Source organism: Tachypleus tridentatus, chromosome 7 (assembly GCF_004210375.1).
Source record: "Tachypleus tridentatus isolate NWPU-2018 chromosome 7, ASM421037v1, whole genome shotgun sequence".
Taxonomy (NCBI): Eukaryota; Metazoa; Arthropoda; class Merostomata; order Xiphosura; family Limulidae; genus Tachypleus; species Tachypleus tridentatus.
Window position 1 is genome coordinate 52946293 of NC_134831.1, and position 20798 is coordinate 52967090.

Here is a 20798-nt window from a genome sequence, read left to right on the forward strand (position 1 = left end):
CGGTATGTCTGCGGACTTACAACGCTAAAAACTGGGTTTCGATACCCGTGGTGGGTAGAGCACAGATAGCTCATTGTGTAGCTTTGTGCTTAATTCAACAACAACTTTTATTTTAATATCTACATTTGTTTCAGTTTAATGCATGTGACGTATATTGTTTGATGTGTATTGCGCAAGTCCCGCCTGTTCAGTGAATTAACTTCGAACACATTTCTACGTAGTTAAATATTGCCGTCGAGAAAAACTCGTGTGAGAAGAACAAAGCTAACTTGCATTCCTCTCAAGTGAGGTGTATCAACATAAAAGTTTATTTTGTTTTGAATTTCGTGCAAAGCTACACGAGAGCTATCTGCGCCAGCCGTCCCTAATCCAACAGAGTAAGACTATAGGGAAGGCAGCTAGTCATCACCACCCGCCGCCAACTCTTTAACTACTCTTTTACGAACGAATAGTGGGATTGACCGTCACATCATAACGCCCCCACGACTGAATGAACGAGTATGTTCGAACCCGTGATCCTTTGATTACAAGCCGAGTGCCTTAACCACTTGACCATGCCGGACCTCAACATAAAAGTAATTTGCTAGTCGTGGACCTGGACAGTCGATAAAATATTCGGTTTCAAACTCTTGTATATAAACCATTAATTCTTATTATAAATTGTATTTGTTTTTGTATATTAAAATATATTCGTGTTAAGAAAAAGTTATGTGTATCAATTTTTTGCCAAATATCGTAAACTTAATACATGTAGACATTTAATTAACTATATTAAACATGAAATTAAAATACGTAATAAAATAAATCAGAAACTTTTCTGAGATCAATTATACCATGTAACACTCTTTACTTCTTTCTATCGTGTTACATCAGACCCTAGTAAACAGCGTCAGACTTTGTAGTACAATTTGAAATTTTTAACGCTCCAGGGAAAACTGGAACTTTTATTTTAAGGTTATAATTTTTAATGTATCTAGGTCGGTAATCAAGTGTCACTTGATAAAAGGAAACACATATTTTACTTCTTGCTTTTTACACTACTAATACTAGTCTGATTATTCATTGTTTAGTAAACTTTTTTGTTCACTTTGAAATTTTCACCAAATAATAGTATGGGAAAATAAGCTGAAAATTTCCCATTACATAACTGGTAGATAATGCAGTGAAAAAATGTAAGATTGACATCAACTATTAAATTTTTAGAACATTTGAACTTTAATTAGTTCAGTATCGAGTCGACTTTAATGAAATGCTATACATTCGTTAAAACCAAAGGAAACATGTAAAATGTAAGATCAAAACATTTTACGCATTTTTTAAATAGGTGTTGTGTTTTTCTTATAGCAAAGCCACATCGAGCTATCTGCTGAGTCCACCAAGAGAAATCGAATCCCTGGTTTTTAAATAAATTGCTGGTTGAAATTACAAAAATTAAATTAAATGTAAAATCTTATTAACTAGTAATATATTTTAAGAGTTACGTATAGCAATACCTAAATACACCACTAGTTCATAAGAGTTATTCTTATAAAACCGTTTTTGTCAGTAATAATACGGAGACTAATAAAAAAATGACACAAATGTCGCCATTATAATACTAATATATACTGATTTGTTTATTTAAAATTGTAACTTATAACAGCGTCTTCTGAAAAGCAAAAATAAAATAAGAGGTATTTATATTTGAAAGTTTAAGATTACTAAAGCACGTGTACATTATCACCTGTCGTGCCGTCTCTTGAGTTAAAGTTAAGCGCGGTATATATAAATATATGATCATCATTTATCATTCCTCCGAACTTGTCTGACCAGTCGTAACCGGTGTTTAAGTCACATTGCTAAGCTCATTTTCTTTGCATAAGTAGCTGAGTGCGATTAATATTTCCGAACGCCGATAACAGCAGAATATCATTAAAACTGTATCAGAACTGGTTGTGTAGAAAAAATTATAAATTCATTGACAAACTCCTGTTTCTGAGCACATATTTGTTTTTTTACTATGAAATTAAGAACTACCACAATATTTCGCTTAATGATCCAGAGTTACGTGCTCCAACAGTTAGGGTGAATGAGAATAAGCTATGTTGGAATGAGTAGCTTGGTTTAGTCAATATTTATGTTACACGAATCACCTGTACAACGCTTCACGAATCACCTGTACAACGCTTCACTACTGTCGCTAATGTGCTTACACTCCGATCATGTAAACATAAACCTAGAAAACATGTTTCACATGGACTCAGTTTAACGTCTAGATCCAACATGTGACTTTACACAGGCCCACTATGTAAATCTTAAAGAAATACATAATTTCACACAGATTTTTCATATAAATGTATTTGAAAAACAGAGCATTTTATTTAGATTCATGCGTAATCATAAATGAATACACAATTTTCACAAGGACCCGATTGTGTAAAAGTAAATAAATAAAAGAATTCAAACGAACTCCGTGAAATACACCTACACGCAACACGAAATTTTACACAGGCCTCATTAGGTATATTTAAATGTAACACAATATTTGGCACATCCTGATCAAGTATGTTAACATGTAACACACAGTTTTGCACAAACCTATAAAATATGTCAAAATGCAATGTAAGATTTCGCACAACCCTATCACGTATGTCCAAATGCAACACAGGATTTTGTACAAACTCAACGAGTACTTCTAAATGTAGCACAAGTAAGTAAATGCAACACAAAATTTCGCACAATTCTATCATGTATGTCTAAATACAAAAATATTTTACACTATAGTTCTGCAAGAAATCGTGTGAAACGTTTTATTTTGTTTAAAATCTAAATGGATGGAATCTGTGTGAGACTACGTGTTGCATTTATATTTTCAAGACAGTTTTGTGTAAAATATTTACTAATAAATCTTTATTGTAGGTTTATATATTGGCTAAAAACGGATTTCTTCTTTCAATACATGTAGAGAGTTATTCAATTAATATATATATATATATAGGATCACTGTTAGACACATCCTATTCGGCTATTAAATAAATCACTTAGGTCTCTAACGTAAGCTATTAGTTTAATTAACCTATTAATGTTACTCTCATGAGTGAAAGGCAGATAAATTAATAATTAGTTTACACCTTTGCTTCTCAAATCTCACAATTTCTATTCGAGTTTGAGCTGTTATGCAAAAAAATGCCAAATGTTCGAAACAAAAATGTACATGCATTAGACAGTGAACAGATTTGGATGGTTTGCCAGAACCTATTTTTGTTGTTAAACAAGCTAGTGGTTCACCTTGTATTTTGTTTTATAGAACAACAGCATGTTGATCAAGTGTCATAGACAAAGACACCTGGGTTAATTTGAAGCTATATAAAAATGAACAGGATTTCCTGTAAATTTATTGAATATATGGTGTTGAGAATCAACATGTTTTTTCTTTCAGTCTATAGTTAAATTTATCTACGGTTTACTTAGACACCTTTTTCATACGCAAGACAACAGTATTACTGTAAGTATAATAAAGCTACACATTGAAGTAGGTTAGATAGTTGACTTACGAAAACGTTTATTTCTAAACTAGGAAAATGTGCTGGAGTTAAATTAAACAATATTCCAATTCCAATATATTCTTTTGATCTGGATGAAGATTTATATTTTATTTGCTGATGGAACACTCATTAAACCATACACATTCCTATAAATATCCTTACTAAAGATATGCTAACTAAAGATATCCTTACGAAAGATATGCTAACTAAAAAAGAAATAAGTAAAAAAGTCACCTAATTAACTGATTACGAAGAAAAACGTACATGAAAAATTCACTGTCTTATAACATTGTCCGAACGGCAAAACGCTCACCTTCATAATAAGAATCGCTTACGTAATATTATAAATATCAGAGAATCTATATATTGGGGGAAGTGAGAAAAATAGATGCAATAGAAAAAATAGAACAAGTTTCTCCAATTAAGATAAATAAATTTTGCTAATGAAACTCGCACATAAAAAAAAGTTTGGTTTATTTTTAATTTCGTCCAAAACTACTCGTGGGCTATTTGAGCTACCCGTCCTTATCTTAGCATTGATAGACAAGAAAGAATCCAACTAGAGAACTCTTGGGTTACTCTTTTAACAACGAATATAGGGATTGATCGTTAAATTATAACGTCGTCCACGGCTAAAAGGACAACTACGTCAGGTTATAATATTATAATATTACTATTATTAACATACATTTATGTTATCATTTTCAATGAGAAATTTGTATTTTCTGTATGCTATGGAAAGCAATACTATAAATTTATTATTTGAAAATAATTACTATTTTATCAACTTTTAATAAATATTGAAACGTCATTAGTTATTTAAAGTGTTTAATTAATTTTGCATCTTCTGACAAACCTTTACATTGGTTGTATAAAATGCTACTTGTTCTACAGCGTCTCTCCCCACTTTATAATAGGAACTGTCGGTTTCCTGTTTCTTTAAGCGCCTGGTCGATCAGGGTTGGTTGAAACGAAAACAGTACATCAGATAGAGAGTTTGTACTTTTGCTGTACGCTCTGTTTCAAGTTGCGTGTGAAGCAGTATACGTAACAAGACTGTTGTACAAGTGTTGTAAGACTTTTGTTTTAGTGTTTTATTTAAACCTCTTGGTAAGAATCCTATTTGGAAAGCCGAAAAGATTTCGGGAAGCTGTTTGGACTTAGGAAAGGTAGAAAACTCTGAATGAGAAGTGATAACTTTAGGTAACTTAAAGCTAGGCTACTCGACAAGCGAAGACCTGGTATACACGGCAGCATGCGAGAGTTTGTCACTTGTAATTATCACCAAAAGGAACAAAAAACTCATGCTTTAGGTAAGCTAATTCCAAATAACACATACTGAAAGCAGTATAACACGGTGCTGGAAATAAGTAGTCCACAAGCTTAGAATCTCCACCTCCGAATTCGCCCAGTTGCAGTAAAAAAAATCGATTATTTGGTTTCTTGAAAGGAGGCTGTTACACATATGTAAGAAGGTTTCTAAAACGGATATATTAATATACCTGGTTTTATATGCAGCAACACCAATATCGTTTCATCCAACGAATGAAGAATCTTACATTATAAGAATTAGAAGAGGGTTTTTCGTTCATTCTACATGGTGAGTAAAAATAACAATCAGTTGATGTAGCGTTACGTTGTAGTTGCAGATTTTATATCGTATTGTGGCGTAACGTTAAGTTGATATTTTGTTGGTAAATAATATGGTATAACTTGGATTCCTGTTTTTAACTGATCTGAGTATTATGTACATACATATATATATATATATATATGTTTGTAGTGTAATAACGTTAGGTTTACTGTGTGCCGTTATATGATCTAAATATTATATACTTATGTTGTATAACATTTTCTGCCGTTAGCTCATCTGAAGATTTTATGTAAAATTACGGTATATAATTCATTTATATTCTCTATTCGATGAAGCATAAATTTTCGTAACGTCACATACTTCTGTCACTACATATGTGTGTGCTTGTGCAATACCAAGCTAACGTTAACAAATAATCTAAAGTGTATATAAGTTTAGTGTGTCTTTTAAACTTTAGTTTTCAGCTGTCACCTATGTTTGGTAGTAATCGTAATTATAATACATTTTTTGCGGTATGTTAATGGGTTTTAGCCGTTCAGTAGTCTAATTAGTGCGTTCAGCAACTTATACATGAATTAAGCTACAGTAATTCACAGTTAAAAGTTATTCTATTTTACTGTTCTAAACGCTAAGTTATGTACGTTTATTACTTGTATTTGTCTGAGACCACTAGTGTCTAAAACGTATAATTCTAAATTCTAGTTCTTAAGTTATGATGTCACGCATCTACCTGGAGTAGACAACGTTTTGGTCTTTTTGTTAAGACCTTCATTAGTTGTCTTATTCAGGCATACCTCACTATTATTTGATGGCAAAGCTAATAATCAGTTCTGATAATTACAATAACTGTCACGTTAGATTAAAGATGTTTTTGCATTACTCTTTAAGTTAGTGCATTAGAAATTTTTAACCAGATGTATGTGAAATTAGAGAATCATAGTCCAAGACACCTTTCATTCAAACCAGAACAAGGCAGATTAACAAAAATCATCCAAAATAAATTAAATTCAAACTAGAACAAGTCAGGTTAACATTTATAATTCAAAACTCATTTTATTCAAACCATTACAAGTCAGATAAGCGATTATAGTCCAAAACACATTTCACTGAAACCAGAACAAGTTAGATTAACAAAAATAGTCCAAAACAAGTTTTATTCCACCATAACAAGTCATATTAGCAATCGTAGTCTAAAACACATTTAATTCAAATCAGAACAAGTTAGGATAGCAATCACTGGCTCATAACTTCTTTCAATCAAAACGGAACAAGTCATAGCCCATGATTTCTTTCATTCAATGTCGAATAAGCCATTTTAGCAAGTCATGGTCCAGGATAACTTTCATTTAAAATTAGAACAAATCAATTAGGCTCGATTTGTAACAGTCGAAAATCTTTTTCTGAAGTGTTATTTGTATGCAGTACAAAAAAAGTAATATTGCATATTAAAGGCCGAAAACTAGCGAAGCAGTGAAAACCATTAATTAAATTTAATTACTTTGATAAAACTACTCCAAACTGAAAAATAGTTTACATTTTTCATATTTTTTCCATTACGAATTTCAAATCAGAAACAAATCATAATAGCATTTCAAGTCTACCTTTTGTCAGTCACAAGCCCAGTAGAAAATTCGTTCTGTTTCAGAAATGTCAGCTGGGGTGTCCCTGGGGCAGCTAAAAGTTAATCTGAAATGTTATTTATATGTAGAATAAAAATTTATGTTGTTATGGTTATCGGTGACGAGTTTCGGTATTAAAGGGAAGACCTTCTGAACAGTGAATTGTGACAGATAAAATAAACATCTGAAATGTCAGTTTCCATATGCCTTTAATTTGAAATCCACAATGGTCTAATTGCAAATAATGTAAAACATAACTATATTCGAATGCGATTTTTGTTACAATTAGTAAGCCTAACAGTTTCTCCACTAATTTGATAGCTTCCATCGCTTAACATCACAACATTATTTTTTCTACTAAATATGAGTATAATTTCAGATAGGCTCGATTGCTGTACCTCCAGTCCAGCTGATGATTTCTGAATAGATAGATGAAAATCTTTCTGGATAGTGGCAAAAGATAGATCTGAAATGCTACATTTATAGATCTCTGAGTTGACATCTGTTAAAGAATAAGAGAAAAGTTACAAATACATTTACACTATACCTTATTTTAATCATTGTTATTAGTCTTAATTGTTTCTATTACTTTGCAGTATTTTGTCTTTAGCACCCACAACAATCGTTTCAACTAGTAAAATAAACCAGAGAATTATACTGTTGAACATCACTTCATAACTTTTTGTTATAATATTCGTAACAATGCTACACTAGTTGTTAATTATTGTAACAAAAGATCCCATTGAAATGTTAGATATATATATATATGTCGTAACGGAAAGTTTATGTGAGCTATGTACTGTAAAGCAGAAAGTATTTGGATCATAACTTCGTAACCTTACGATATCATTTATATTGAATAATAAAACTTTTCGAGAGCTATGTCTCTACATAATTATAATATCTATGATGGTATTTCTAGTTAGGCTATTATTTTAATGATACATTTGCTCTTTAGTTGTCTGTTTTATCCGCCTTTAATTTTATTTTATGTATTTATGTACGTTAGTTATGTTACTTTCACGTCAGCATTCCATTATTTCAACACACATAAACAATGCACTAAAAGTTCAATGAACCAATTTTTTCGTTCATAAGACAAGTTCACGCCTTGGTGTAAGTCTTTTATATTTAAAAGTGGGAACAACTACTCTTTGTGTTTGCTATTGATCTTCTTTTGCAGGGAAGAGTCCTTCAAGGTCGATAACCGCCCCTGAGAAGGGCGGCTTCATGGTCACACATGCACTCTGCTGTTACTTTGAAGCAAAGGAGTTTCGGCTAGTTAAGGTATCAATAATTTCTGCTGCTTTTGTAGCACGACTAACATGGCGCGTATCACGTGACCATCATTCAATACCCAGGTTTGTAAAGTGTAGCTTCATTATGATTTTCTGAGGTGTTCTTGAATTTTAGGTTCTATGGAGATCTTTGCATTACGCAACTATGTTTCCATGTCATTTCTCTAGATTTTATCTCTTTCTACCTCAAGTATTTTATTTTCAAAACTTATTATACTTAATGATATTTGTCGATTAATGAAGACAGTATCGCTAGTGAAAAGTGAACATAGTAGTTTACCTTTTATTGTGTACAATGTGCCTCGAAATTAATAAAATTTTTCTATTCTTATAGAATTAAAGGCAGAAACAAAAACTTAATAAAAACTATTAATTGCATCTCTAGGTGACATTAAGTGCTTACCAATTTTTACAACACTTTTTTCATTTACATTCGTTTGAATATTCTTGAATTAATAATATTCACGACATCCCTTGTATTGAACCTTGTACCTAGTTTAGCGTTTTGTGTTATTTATTGTTTCATCTAATTCAACACTGTGTTACTTAGTTGTTACACTTAGGAATAAATATAAAGTTCGGAACTAAAGTATGTCACCCATCCTAATCTAGATTATATAGTTATATATCTTTAATGATAAAACATAACGTTACCTTTTATTGTGATCTTTCCACAGTATGTGTTAATATTACTAACGTATTGTTACTTGCTTCATCACGAGTGTTATTTCCTATTTGATAACTCTATATGTTACAAGCCATTATTTGGGTTTACAAGTGTACTGTTTCAAAACATATCCCGACTTAATTGCAATGGTTCAAGATAATCCACGTGGTAATTCGTTTCCCCATCTCACTAAAGATGCTCGTACGTTTAGCCGTAGGACATTATAGTGAAACATAATTGCAACGGTTCAACATAATCCACGTAGTAATTTTAGTATGACGGTATTTTTAATGAAACTACAAATGGTGGAAGTTATCGTTACATTATGATGCCCCACGGCTGAAAAGGTGAAGATGTTCAGTGTCAGGTTTCGATCCCACATTGAGAGTCGAACGTTCTAAATACTAGGCTTATTATGTTCAACGTGTTTCTTGCCTACCTGCATTTTAACGTAAATTCTATTATTTTAAATATTTTTGCTTTTTAAAAGTAGAAAGCGTATTGTTCAATTATATACACTTTCAGCCTATAACGACTTCATTGTTCTCAGTTTAAATTGTTTTTTTATCATAAAATACGTGAGGATAAAAAACAAGTATTATTGTAAAAGCACAAACCTACTTTGTTAGGCAAATTAATAATTAATATTATAGTTTGTGACTAGTTTCATCTGACTATTAGTTAGTTAGTTAGTTATCACCATTAGATTCCATCAAGGAACATAGGGCCGCAATCGCTTGCGGATTCTTCAATAGGTATTTAAGTGAGTAGGTTGTTAGCCCACTGCACCGAGCCGTCCCTAATTTAGTAGTGTAAGACTAGAGGGAAGGCAGCTAGTCATCACCACCCACCGCCAACTCTTGGGCTACTCTTTTACCAACGAATAGTGGGATTTACCGAACATTATAACGCCCCCATGGCTGGGAGGGCGAGCATGTTTGGCGCGACGCGATCGCGAACCCGCGACCCTCGGATTACGAGTCGCACGCCTTACGCGCTTGGTCATGCCAGGTCCATCTGACTATTAAGATTAAGAAAAGGTTTTTACATGATAAATTTACTACTTGTTTATTCCTCGAGCATTATAATGTTACGGTCAATCCCACTATTCGTTAGTTAAAGAGTAGCCCAAGACTTGGCGGTGGGTGGCAAGGCCGGATTAAGGGTTTTATTGGACCTAGGTTTTTCAACTTATAGGAGTTCCCTAATTAATGTAAGGCCCTGGGCTTCAGCCCGGTAAGCCCATACCTTAATCCAGGGTTGGTGTGTGGTGATGACCAGCTGTCTTCTCTCTAATTTAATATTCCTAAGTTAGGGAGGGATAGTGCAGATAGCTATCCTATAGCTTTGCGCGATATTCAAACCAATCGTCACGGCGCCGTTCACGGTTGATTTGTTGAGCTGAACAGTTAGTCTGCTACAAAAACTTTCGAGATGGATGCTACACAATTTGAAATAATTTATTTTTTCTAGCGCATTATAATTTTTCCTTAATAATATTTTTAGTGAAAGTGCAAAAATTTGTAGCACTTTATATACTATGTCACAAAAATCGTTGAAATGCTAATTAAAGATGAGATAAAATAAGTAAAATAAATTTTACTAATAAATATCAAGAAAACCTTGAACATAAGAGAGATAAGAGGAACTCCCGTGTTTTATATTTTTTTACCCAGTTTTTTTTTGTCCGCAGAGATCTGCTTTCTGTTGTCTCAATCAAGAATCATAAGCATAAAATACGTTGTAGCTTTGGGGTATTTACTGATATAATTGAATATTGGGCTTAGTGATTAGAGCGCTTGGTTCCCAATCTGAAAATCACAAATTTGAATTCCAGTTATATATTGTTGCCTATTGAGCTTCCCAATAACTCAGCGGTAACTTTGGATGCTACAAAGTTAAAATTCAGATTTTGATACCCGTGGTGGGCAAAGCACACGTAGCCCATTGAATAGCTTTGTGCTTAACAAACAAAACTAATCTCTGCAGCTCTAGTTCTGGGGAATGAGTTTTTAATACAATGAATAAGGTCAATGAAATGTGTTAGTGTTTTATTTATATGGTTTTAAATTAGATGCCTTTTTTAATATTGCAAAATCTATCTTTATCATCTAGTTAATTCAATAAATGGAAAAGATCTAGGGTATGTCAATTGAATTGCGATTTGAAACAGTTATTAATGAAAGTTATTGTCTATGTACTGTAACATATATGTTTCTATGCATTATTTCAAGTTAAGTGCTATAGTTTAAACTTGAAACATAGATTTTGTGTTTCCTGAACTAACACACTTGAGGAAGGTTTTCTCATCAATATATCAGATAGCAGATGACAGTACCACAAACTGTAAACCCACGCTTTCATAAAATACAGGCAATCTAGTCAGTACCGCAGGCAGTTTTCTGTCAAAGAAATACATTTAACATCTGTGCGCAAATCCTGGCTAGGTGCAACCGAACGAGAAACTAGCTCTAAGGGAAAGAGCATTGTTATAAAAGGGGGTGGGTGTCGTATGTCTGCTGCACAAAGAGAACGTGTAATGTCTGGCTTGTATACATATTTATTTTTTTAAGATAGAACAATGTTGTGATATTCTTCTCTAACTGAAGATATAAATTTGAATAAATAGTGAAAATTTGTGTTTTTCGTCAAGCAGTTTCGGTATCTTTCTGTTTTAAATCACTTATTGGTAGTTTACATGATGAAAAACGCGTATAAAAATGAAACTATAAAAGGGATTAGTTATCTCTTTGCTTAACGGATTTATTAGTGGCGTTTGCAATCAGAAATGGGAAAAAAATACCGAACATGAGTATGTTTGTTTGTTATTTGATATTAAGCACAAAGCTACACTTTCTGGTGGTATAAGCCTGCAGAAACACTACTGTGCTGCTGGAAAACACAAACCGTAAGCAAATGAGATGTTTAAGATCTTTTAGGCTTAGCCTTTGTTTTTATTGTAAATTATTGTTGTTGTTTTTCGTAAATTTAGCAGTACGTGATATTACGTTTTCGGTAATCAAATGTAGAAATAATTAAAAAATGGACAAAATATTCTTAGTTCTAATACAAGGAGAGAAATATCGGTGTGATATATTTATTTTGTTGAAATTATGAAATAAATTTATATACCACTCACGAGATCGAATACTTTCTTCCTGGAAGACAAGCGGAGGTTAAATGCACCCGCTTCCTATTTATTTAGACAATTAAACTTAATAGTGTCTTTGTATTGGTTTAAAACTTTACAGTCATGTAGGTTGTACATGTTTTAAATATACTTATAAGAATCAACATAATATCTATTTTGACAGATATCAGAACATTATTAAAAAATACGATATATAATATAAAATGGTACAAGACGGTAAATGCGTAATTTGTCAGAGAATTGTTTTTATTTTAACTTTTACTTTCAAATGTTTTCGATGAAATTTGATACTGACTAATTTAGTAGTTCATTTGTTTTGCTGGTCAGTAATGAAAACACAACATTCTAAAATTTTTTAATAGCTCATTAGGCGCATACAAAATATGATATCGTGGATGGATAGTTTGGTTGATTGTTTGAGTAGTACTTACGCTAACTTGGAATAGTAAACGTCTGAACTTAAGTGATTTCATAAAACCTTTAGATGCTAAGAGCGTTTCAGTTTGTTTTTGAATACATTTGCTTGTACCTCATTTCATGATCACTTTGGTTTGTACTTAGAACTTTTCTGAATTTAATATGTACATTTATATATTGGTTTGGTTTGGTTTGAACTTCGTGCAAAACTACTCGAAGGTTATCTGCGCTAGCCGTCCCTAATTTAGCAGTGCAAGACTAGAGGGAAGGCAGCTAGTCATCACCATCCACCGCCAACTCTTGAACTACTCTTTTACCAATGAATAGTGAATTGACCGTCATATTATAACGACCCATGGCTGAAAGGGCGAGCGTGTTTGGTGTGACGGAGATTCCAACCCGCGACCCTCGGATTACGAGTGGAGTGCCTTAACCAATTGGCCATGCCGGGCCGACATACTGGTAATGAAGTGATATCAGTAGTTACTCCGGATCCAATACACTGAGACACGAAAAGAAAGAAAGAAAATATTCCTGATTATCTATTATTGTTTTTAAGGCGAATTTTAGTTTGGAGATTTTAAAATATGTGATTATATACTTAGAAGAAGATTTTTGTAAATTTGTATGTTATTAAAACTTATCCAAAAGCATAGATTCAGTCCAGCTTTTTGGTTGTCTGAGTCAGCTTTAGCTTGAAGTACGTTCAGTCAAACTTCTTAGACTGTAGAAATTAGCTTTAGCTTGATATATAATCATCAAGCTTTTTGGTCTGTCTGAGTCAGCTTTATCGCGAATAATTTTCTACTCTAAATACAAAACCCTTTATAAAGGAAACACATCACTGTTCGTATTTTTGAATTGAAAAATTGATGTTGACCATGAATAGGGGCTTCTCAAAGTATATGTGTACATGCATGTATGAATATTAAGTATATTTTATGTTCGGTTATCTTTCTTTCAATGTATGTGTGTATAGATAAATATCTCTGATATTTGTAATCTGAACGAAAAATAAATAATACGTATTTTGTGTTTGGGCATCCGAAGTGCATGAGTCTCGCACTCGAACGAAGTAACTTACAAATACATTATGCTCTCATTTAGCTTTGAACAGCACGTATACTAAAAATGGTATCGTACGTAAGACAACTAATGGTAAATTCGTAGAAAAAAGTCTGCATGAGTAGAGACAATTGTAGGCTTAAGTGGATTGTAATTTGCATTATGTGGTGCTGAATGAACAAAGAATTAACTATATTGAAAACTAAATAACGAATACATGACTGATTTTAAGGATTTTGTTAGTTAGTGTTGATATACACTGTTACCTTAGGGCTAAGGCTTTCGAAAATTACACTAGAATATTGCATATAATATATATATATATATATATGCCTAAAATTCTGTGACATTGGAAAATACTTGACCTATCGTCTATAGAAACATTGTAAACTTCTGCTTATATTTTCAAGGTAATTATAAGACGTTTATGGTAGATATGAAGTGAAATTTACCAATAAGTCAATAAAACAGTATTTGCTGTATCCAGTGTCGAAGAGGCGTTATGCTAAATACCAACATGGTTAACAGCGGATATAGCAGTGGTTCAGACGCTATTTGTATCGGCATTTCCTTGAACAACACATGATTTCATGAGAACTATAATGTACAACAATTTCATTTAAGTCTTTACAAATCAAAGCCCGGCAAAGGCCAGATGGTTAAGGTGCTCGACTGGTAATATGAAGGTCGATGGTTCGAATCTCCGTCATACCAAACATGCTCGCCCTTTCAGCCGATGGGGTGTTATAAAGTGACGGTCAATACCATTGTTCTTTAGTAAAAGAGTTGGCGGTAGGTGGTGATGACTAGCTGCCTTCCCTCTAGTCTTACACTACTAAATTAAGGACGGCTAGCGCAGATAACCCTCGTGCAGCTTTGCACGAAATTCACAAACAAACAAATTTTACAAAGCAGAAATAGGTTTATGAGTGCGCAAGACTGGCACGAAGACCATGTGACAGTTGTAAACGAACTTGATGCAACTTTGTACTGAAATTAACGTTAATATAAATGCAATGTATTTTGACACACATAGGTGGCGCTGATTCACCAAATCTACCTTAAAAATAAAAGAATAAGCGACCAAAGTTGCTTATCTCTTTCTTTTCGTAGACACTGTTTCTGCTGTTCGACTAAAAGTCAAAAATTTTGCTATCGAATTTCAATATCACGCAATACCCAATTGCTGCCTGTATCCACACGTACCTTCGTTTCAGTATCAGCGAACGTTAAGTTATAAACGTACTTATTAACTGCAGCTGAAATACTGTTACTTATTTAAACAAATTGCTGATTCACTCTGTTCTCGGAGTTAAATTTATTTGTTTTTCAAACAACAGTGTCGCAGTATTTCTAGAATTCTACTTGTTAATCAAACTAGATTTTACCACTAAGTAACACGCTGAAAATATTCAGTTCTTTTAAAAATAATACAGGTATCTTTTTATTTTGGAAAAACACACAAGCTCACCAATGGCACAGCGGTATGCCTGCGGACTCTCACCGCTACAAACCGGGTTTTGATACCCGAGGTAGGAAGAGCACAGATAGCCCCTTGTTTAGCTTTGTGCTTAATTCCAAACAAACAAAAACACGAACTACAACGAGAGAAAATGTGTGTGAAAACTTGCTAGCAAAACACAAGGCAAGCGAAACATTCACAGAACCATAAAGATGGTGTTTTCTTCTCGAAAAGCTCAAAAGCACCAAACTAATTCAGGATTATGGAAATCTCTTTTCAAAAGTTTTGAAGCTTTATAAGGTTTTATTACTGAATAACTAACTGACTGATTAACTGGCCTCGATTTTTTATCATATTAATAACCTAAGCCTAAGTATTGTTTATTTCAACAAAAAAATTACATAGATTTGTTGTTTTTTTTACTTCTATATTGTTGTAATAGCTTTGTAATATTGTAATTTTTTTCAGAAAATCTCAATATACATTTCTATTGATGTCAAATGAAATACATTTAACTATTAGAAAGTAAAGCAGCCAACTAAAGCCTTCCAAATGTTTTTATCTTATCTGATAGTAAATGTACACTTTATAATATCTATAATGTTCTACGTATTGGCGCGACATAATGGTTTGTGAAATACTTACGACGTTCTCCAAAGATTTGTTCGTAACGTACTTTCATGCTGGTAGATTAAAGTGAAAAGATTTGTAGTTTGGATATCTCGTGACATAACGTTAGCGATGTCGCGAGCGTTCTTTTGTTTTCTGCTTAACAGCAGTGTTATATTTCGTTCAATACCAGATCTTATCTGGTCTTCTGGGCGTGGAAGACTAAAAAACGGAATTCTGGTCCATATATGGTAGTAGTGTTCCTAGAACAGTTCTTTTTTGATGTTCGTGGGTCACTATTGAATGTACTTATAATTAGATTGCGATATTACATCATCTTATCCAGCATCTTATTAAAACTTTTCACTGCAATAGGTCCTGCGAAGCAAAACAGCATTCTCAATTAGCAGAAATTGAAGTATTTTCTATGTAAATAAACAAAACATTTATTAATTTAATGTCCGGAATCTGTTGACATGAATGAAATCTCTAATTTCAAGATATAAGTACGTGTTATTCTATGAGACTAATTCTTCTACCAATACCAGCACCAGTGGCTCATAAAAACATCTAAGGACTTATCACACTAAAAACAAGGTTCCGTTACCCGCGAGGAGCATAATACAAAGTAACCTATTGTGTAGCTTTGTGTTTATCAACAAATTACCAAATGTCAATACATAATACTCACAACACCTCCCTATCAAGGGCTGTTCGTCACAAAAGAACATCCCAGGAAGTAAACCCCAAGGGATTGGTGATGGTCAAGAGAGAGAGAAAGAACATTAGTTTTCTTCAATCCATGTTGTTCCTATTAGCCAATATTTTAATGCGTGTATGTGTGTGTTTTATAATGTTTTCTTCAAGAACCATTTCTGATTTCTTTTCGAAAAGCGCATCTGTTCAAGAAGCTTTAATTATTCATACGCTGGATATGAAATAACTTAAATATATTAAAGAAAGGTATACGTAATATTGATAAAATATTTTATGTTATAATTTCAGCATCGTTAGAAAAAGGCACTCAACTCGTAATTTGAGGATTGCGAGTTCGAATCACCGTCACAACAAATATGCTCGCCCTTTCAGCCGTGGGGGCGTTATAATGTCACGATCAATCCCACTATTCGTTGATAAAAGAGTAGTCCAAAAGTTGGCGGTGGGTGGTGATGACTAGCTGCCTTCCCTTTAGTCTTACACTGCTAAATTGGGGACGGCTAGCGTAGATAGCTCTCGTGTAACTTTGCGCGAAATTCAAAACAAATCAAACCAAACGAAAGCCACATTTTATAAGAAACGTTGCACATATAATCATATATATATATTTATTGCAAAAACTAATCAACAAGTCAACATAAAAAAGTTTAAAAAACAATTACTGCTCATATTTTGCAATATATTTGGTTACAACTACATGGAAACTTTATGACTGATTTAGTTTTGTTTATATCGGTAGTACCGTTAGTTAGATTACAAAATATGTTCAGTAATATATATTTTGTTTTAATGAGTATCTTTCGTTCTAAAAACAAGCAATAGAAACTTTTGAAAGATACGAGACTAGCGCTACAATAAATCGATAAGAAGAAAAGCATGAAAGCTGAAAATATGGCCTCGGGGCATCAGAGGGTTTGAGGAAACCTTAACAAAGTTTCAGAAATTCAATAGTCTTTTATAGAAAAGCCGACTATCTAATACAGAATAGCTAATTGAAAATTCGTTTTTGCTTGTTTCTTGTATGTGACAGACTTAAAGTACTACTTAAGGTTTAAACATAGTTTAAATGTTGTATATTTGGTTCGTGAGGTTCTAAAGTAAATGTTCGTGAAAGACAAAAGATTAACAGAAGTACAACATTTATAATATTTACGTATATTTCATGGTATTATTTGAATGAAGATAACTTCGTATTAACAAGGTGGCTTGAGTTGTACCAGTTGTAAATAATAACCGTAAATATAACTGACTTTATGAACATGTAGAATATACATGTTTTATATAATAACACTTTCATTGATTCCAAGGGTTTACATGATTTATATTTAGTGTTTTTTTAAGTATTCCATCTGCAACGTTCAGCTTAATAGTATCTATTCCAGTGGTTTTGAAGATACTTACAAATATTTATTGTGATTCAGAAAACGTGTTATGATACAAGGAAAATTATAAAGCTTTCATATTTTATACTGTCAGGCCATGATTTAAAGCACATTTTTATGAGCCTTGAAGTTAAGACTGTGCATAATGTTTCACTTGCATTTTTCTTGTAACGGTTCTGTAATTGAGTTTAAGAGCACAAGTGCTACATAATTCGAAATGATGAATTTTAATACAATGTATAGGGCATTGAATAAATCCAATAGTTTTAATTTGTATCACATCTTAATAGAAATTCAACGTAGAAATATATATAGATATATTTACTACTGGTGCCACCGTATGTTTACTTTAAGTACTTCATTATTATTAATTTTTGTTTAATTATAACTTTCGCAGGACTGCATGATGACTTGCTTTCTGAAGTTAATACTTTTGCACCAAATGCCTTGGTAGAACTTCTTTTACCACTATAGCTGTTATTTTGCAACAGAATGTGATATCACACTAATAATAAACTTAGTATTTCATAACAGATTACGATGTAAACGTTTCTTCAGTCGCATACGCTATAAACTTTCGTAAGTAAGATTTAATGTTTATATCTCTTGTGATTATTATGAACTGCATAGAATTTTTTTTTATTAGAATTTTTTATATATTACGTAGGCTGTTTCTGAAGTATACCTTTTGTCGTATTTATTGTGTGTATTTTCCCTCAAGCAACATTGTAAGTTCTCGTTGTGGTTTCTTTATATTGACATTGATTACTGTCTAATGGCTCAACAGTAAGTTCGACGATTTATACTGCAAAAATCCAATGTTTGAGCCCTACTGAAGGCACAGCACAAAGAACTCACTGTGCATCTTTTTGCTCAACAACAAACAAACAAAACTGGTTTAGACATTAGGAATATCCAAAAGTGAAAAAAAAAAAAGACGAAGAGAGAATTATGGGAGACTTTTCTTGATACAAGTGACGACTGTATTAATCAGAGTGACGGGTATTTAAGTTCGTAGTTGGAAGAAAGAAACTAACCAGTCATTAGCACCTACAGTAATATAGTTGATATGATACAACAGGTTTCACTGCGGCCTTCTCACGAGAAAAATAATTTTTTTTGTACCCAGCGCGACTTAGACTTGAAAATAATTTCATTCTTAATCTTATTGGCGTATTGTTCTCTCCTATAAATCTCTATGGATTTCAATATAACTAATACCTTGTATTTTAACAAGTCGTGTTTCAGGACTAATTCAGTTTTCAGGTATATTCTCCGAACAAATTTTTCCTAGTTTTTTTTATTATATTAATTACAGTAAAATTCGTTGTATTTTCGGTAATGTTAATTGGTTACTTGTTGTTATAATATTAGAAAAAAACTGGATTTTTAGTTACAGCCGAAATACTTCACAAAAGGTTGGTTTCAAAATAGTAGTGACTGGGTTATGCTTATAAGATAATCTTTATGTTGTTGTCAGAATATTCAAAGGCCTTTAAATGACAAGTGTAAACCTCATTGTTTGTTTTTCACAATTTTTGCGCAGAGCTATGCAAATTTCTACCTACGCCTAATCGTTCCTAATTCTGAAACGACAGACTAGAGATAAGGCAGTTAATCAACGGCACAATAGCTCACCGCCAATTCTCTGGCTACTCTTCTCTGATTGACTGGAGTATTTTGGCTGTCACTCTTATATATCATCCATGGTTCAAAAGTGCGGAGTGTGTGCTTGTGTCAACAGGCCTTGAAACACGAACCCTTCGATTCACAGTCTGAGCATTCTATTAGATTACACTAGGCCATATGCATAAATAGATTGATAAATAAATAAACAGAGGGAAAGATAGATAAATGAACAGTTAGATAAACAGATCCAAGTCGGATAGGCGAAGAGACAGATAGACACATGAAACATAAACAGTAAATGAGACAGTTTAGTTTTAAACGAGACAGAGCTAAATGGAGTTGAAAATGTTCAAGTAAGGGAAGAGCAGAGAAAGTGTTTCTAAGGGTTCCACACAAGCTACATGAAGAGCTATTTTCGAAAAACTAACGTTAGTTTTAAGCTGTTAGACTAGCAGAATGTAGTTAGTCAACAGCACTCACTACTACAACTACACTAATCAAATAGTGTGGTTTGACCGACATTCTTAGAGCGAACCACGGCCCCACAGTGCTGGGTGTTTTTGCAATAATTGTAGCGTGCCATGAATAACTGAACTCACTTTTTGGACACGCTAAAAATTGCCACTTCGTCTTCTTGGAAGGGTCTTCGTTAAAGGTCGTCCATCATAAGAGAAATGCAACGTTGTGGAATGAACAAGATCGGTAATAGCGTTTAGGTACTTTCTAGATGTCATTATTCGCCTTTCTAAAAGAATCACAAAATCCAATCTTTGCCACTACCAGCAGCTTACACTGCCAGAAGAACATAAGATGAATCAAGTACCTCGTGACGTTCTCTATATTTTCATTCTACCGTCAGCACAAAAAAGACTGAAACAGAATTCATTATTCTATATTACATACTTCCAGTCATTCATTGTCCATAGTTTGAGCTTTAGGCGCCATTGAAACCTGACTTTCCTATTTCAGACTCTATATGATAAACGGTTTTTTTCTAGTTTACAGCTGCGATAGGAGAGTGTTTGTAGCGTCCTTCCTCGCAGTTTAAAAGCCAAATCCTGTTCATCATTCAAGGAGTCTGTTGGATACAGACTATATCTATTGTATTTTACAAGCCCGTATAATCATCTTTTTTGTTCGATCAGAAACCAGTGGTTGACAATTAACAGTTTCTCCGTTGATGGAAGTATTTCCTTTTTGATTACCACTATCAATAAAGTACAAAGGCAGTTTTTAAAGAAACTGTGTTTGACTACGACACTCTTGTTCCTATAAAAACCTTAGAAATAATTATCTTAATAATTATTTCTTTTATTATCCATCATCTGATTGTATCACTGTATTTAATGAACTCAATCAATCTCTTGGCACAGCACATTATCAGTCCATTTATTATACATACAAAAATAAGTAAAATATTCTGGAAATGTTTGTAGAAGCTCTAATGTAGAACATTTATAAGAAAATTTAAGGTAATATATATATATAAACACATATATTCCATTCGAATCAATTCAGAAACTTTGGTCCCTCCGTCAGCCAGCGTAAGGTTATGAACTTACAACGATAAACTCTGGTTTCCATTCCTTGCAGTAAATACAGCACTTACACCATTATGGCTTTGCTCTAATATAAGTATACATGTAGTGTATTTGTCTGTTTCA

At 33.0% G+C, this 20798-nt stretch overlaps 1 protein-coding gene across 9 annotated transcripts in view; it reads left to right on the forward strand.

Moving 5' to 3' along the window:
* Positions 1 to 4491: 4491 nt before the first annotated feature.
* Positions 4492 to 20798, forward strand: part of LOC143255662 (uncharacterized) — a 76065-nt gene continuing 59758 nt past the window's right edge. For 6 of the 9 annotated variants that reach the window (XM_076511691.1, XM_076511690.1, XM_076511693.1 and 3 more), the window contains exon 1: positions 4494 to 5124. The gene's annotated coding sequence lies outside the window, so the exon portion shown is untranslated. Of the gene's footprint in view, positions 5125 to 7920; positions 8099 to 20798 lie in introns of all 9 variants that reach the window. The other 3 variants (XM_076511696.1, XM_076511689.1, XM_076511698.1) reach the window with 3 other exon arrangements.